The 3,679-nt window shown below is 33.0% G+C and overlaps 1 non-coding gene across 1 annotated transcript; it reads left to right on the top strand.

Moving 5' to 3' along the window:
• The first annotated feature begins 2,793 nt into the window (after positions 1–2,793).
• On the top strand, positions 2,794–2,923 carry LOC116149265 (small nucleolar RNA SNORD22). Its single transcript, XR_004132881.1, has one exon. It is a non-coding gene; the product is annotated as a small nucleolar RNA SNORD22 (small nucleolar RNA).
• The last annotated feature ends 756 nt before the right edge of the window (positions 2,924–3,679 follow it).

The raw sequence follows: 3,679 nt of genomic DNA, 5'->3' as shown, positions 1-3,679 counted from the left end.
TTTATTTCTTTGCTATAATTTCCATTGTTTATTTCAATGCTTATATATATATACGTGTGTGTGTGTGTATGTATATATATATATATATATATATATATATATATATATATATATATATATATATATATTTACTTTGTTTTCTCTATTGTAGTTATTTGTTGTTCTTGAATGCTACTCATTCTTCATGGTTGTTGTAGTTCAATAAAACTCTTACTGAAGTAAAATTGTCTACCAGTGGCAAGGAATGAACAAGTTCTGATTATTTTTATCCTTTATTTGAAGCAAGAAAAATGTTCAACCTTAATCCACTGATAATCTTCAGCTTCCCCAGTCATATTCATAAATGTAATCCAGTTTTATGGAATTCATTTTATATTAAGAATTTTAGTAATACTTGAAAAGAAGTATTACTACTTGAAAAATGATAGTTTGACTTTATTTTTAAATCATAACCATGTCAGGCATTATACTTTACTCTTTTCCATTGTAAATTCCCTTCTTGAGTTAACGTTTGTCCCATTGGTAAAACCTGCCTCATAGATAAAACTCCCTCAAGGAAAAGACCAAAGAACCACCTAGACCTTCAATTCGTTTCCACCCCAGACAGCAGAATGGGAGTGCAAATTATTTTACAATAATTATAGGCTACTATCCTTTCTCTGAACATTGGAATTACATATACCCCACTATCTATATAGTTATGGTGTGTTTTTTTTTAATTCTGTCTAAAATCTGATGAACAATTTTGATTAATTGCATCCTTGTTCTCTAGTTCTCTTCCTCCCTCCTGCATCTTTTTCTTAAGAGATCAGGCAGATACTATGTGTTTCTCTGGTTCTATTAGAAGGTCATTGTAAAGGATGTGCCCTTCTGGCTCTATCCTGCAATAGCATTTGATGCACACATAAGGTGGCTGAAAGCCCTTGAAATGCAATGCCAGCCACTTCCTCCTTCCTGTAACACCTCAAAGTTATTTGGATGGGACTACACCTTACTTTAAATCTGACACTTAACAGAGTTCTATGTAATACAAGTGTGCTGGGAGAATTTTTGTATCTTCCTGCTCTGTCGGGTTATCTGACTTAACTAGGGGGTTAGATGGAGTTTTTCTTTGAATAGTTTACACGCCAGTGTTAACAACCACACACACACATCCCAAATACTCATTTTCCAACTACGTTTCTTGTGCACTGTTCCCCTGTTCGAAGGTAAGGCTTGAGAATAAAATAGAAATATTTCCTTCTCTATGTCTTATCTATAATCACAACTTCACACAGCATTATACTTCGACCATACTACCTATTTTTCTTGTCAATAAAATGAATTCTTTTTAAAATTAGGTTTAGAAGATGGGAATTGATAAAGCAGAAAATTTAAGAACATGAATGTTTAATTTAAGAATGTGCTCCTCATACCCTCCTCATCAATTAAAAAGAAACATAACCTATAGGCTTTGCTCTGCTGAAAGGCACTGTGATATGGCAAAAAGCACAAAACTTAGAATCAAAGAGACTTTAACTCTAGACTTGACTCTGAATATATCTGTTATATGAATTTGAGTCAACACCCCTTGATAATTTTCAATTTATTCTTTGTCTCTCTTATTGAACTGTGAATTTTTATAGTAGAAAATCATGTAAGTACTTAACAGAGTACTTAATGCTAATTAATCTTATCTATTATTAGCTGACACTGGTTATGCAATGTTGTGTATTTTTATGTATATCTTAATTGATCATTTGAAGAAGACTGGATGCATATGCCTAGTGAATCATCATTATAAGAAAGGAGTCAGGAGTCATGTATAATGACATGCTTCAGTTTTTTTCGATGTCATAATGCTGCATTGCATTGTGGTCAACTGAAACGATTTTACTGAAGAGCAAATAAATTCAGTCAAGTACAAGTAAATGAGTCAAGTTTTCTCCTGAAAGTAGGGGGTGAATAAGTGCAATACATTTCTAACAATATTATATGAGTATTGACTTTCACATATAAGTATTTACACTGAAGTTGTGATTAAGTTTTAATAATGAATTAACAGGAGGAAATAAATATAGAAGATTCAGAAAATCTATACATGCATCATAGTCCATGTCCAGTATTTTGAATTGTGAGTGTTTATGTGTGTGTGTGGGTGTGTATTTTGTTATAAATACGTGGGTGAGAAACACATCTAGTCTGTTTAGTTGGGGAAAGCTAGAAAGAGTTGTAAAAATGTTTAGGTTTTTGAAAATGAAGAATAATGAGAGGAATTGATTAAAATAGATACTGTTTATCAAGGAAAAAGACAGAATGCTTCAACTCAAATACAGCTCAACATGCTTCAAGGCTTTGTGGAGACATTTAAAGTGAAGATAAGGATGTGAAATCATGTTCTGTACACACTGTGTTTGCAACAGATTTTATTTTTTGCAATTGGGTAAATCAGTTATGATTATTACAGGCTGCTGCTACAGTTGCCAGAGTTAACTTAAGGCTGGATTATAATGGAATTAGTTTCATCCAAGCCTTATGGTTGAAATCCCAGTAGCTGTCTCCATATATTAAACTGTGCTGTTTCAGATTGTTGATGAAGGAGCCACGTGGGCTACTTCTTCATCACAATCAGTGATAAATGTGAAGTATGGTAACCATTCAATTAACTTATTTTTAGTTTTTATTGAAAATTAACTTTGTTAAAGTAACTTTAATGTGTACATACATTTATGTCTGTCTGTACACAACACATACAGATTCATGTGCATAGTAATATATACTAGCTTATATCAAAACACTAGACCATATTTTAAATCCCAGTGAAGAGACAGTCACACACCTTACCTCCTATCCTGGTCCCAGGGCCTATAAAGGGAAACACACTGGGGATGACTGGGGAAGGGAGGGGAGGAAAGCATTTTTGAGAAGGAACCATCTGAGAGATCATAAGGATCATCAAACATGGGAAAGGAAGAAATAACCACTTTGTGAAAAATCAGTTGTATTTTTTTCCAAGTCTGAAGAAAGAACAAAGCACAAAAATTGGAATCCAAAGCTTAGAGGACATGACAAAGAGCATTTTTAAGTCATTGCTTGTATAAGCAGTTGTTCAAATTAGCATAGCCTTTCTAAATAAAGTTTTATTTTAATGTTCCAAAAAAAAAATTTGGAAGGAGCATGGCAGAGTATTATCTCTCCACCCCAACTACCTACACATACTATATTTTCCTAGTTTATCTCATAATTTTATGATATCCCATTACCTTGATGCAATTCTAATTTAATTTGAATACATTTCCACAAACTAAGTTTTTGAATGTTTGAACCTATCTAAATCTTATGAAAATCAATGCCAAATATTCATTTGCTTTGTCACACATGATAACAGAATTTCCAAAAATAACTTTCATTTTTGCTGAAAAAGATAGGAAAATCAAGAGTTGGCTGCTTATCTAAGTATCCTCCTTGTATCACACAATGAAATTAATAACACGAATTGTTCTAAAAACGACTATTAAAAATCACTCTACTGACTTAAATTGCATAGAGGAGTGCAGCTTCAGGTAAGAGGAATCATGATTTGAGAGTAATGTGGTATAAGAAAGATGAAAGCTGTAATAAAATCCTAGAAGGAAAAGTCACAGGCACACAGGGGACCCTAAGGGCAGTGGAGGAGCCAGTTTGGAGTGACTCTTAAAGA

This window comes from Camelus dromedarius, chromosome 22 (genome assembly GCF_036321535.1).
Source record: "Camelus dromedarius isolate mCamDro1 chromosome 22, mCamDro1.pat, whole genome shotgun sequence".
Lineage (NCBI taxonomy): Eukaryota > Metazoa > Chordata > Mammalia > Artiodactyla > Camelidae > Camelus > Camelus dromedarius.
Note: the sequence above shows the minus strand (reverse complement) of the source record. Positions and strands in the feature narration are given on the sequence as shown.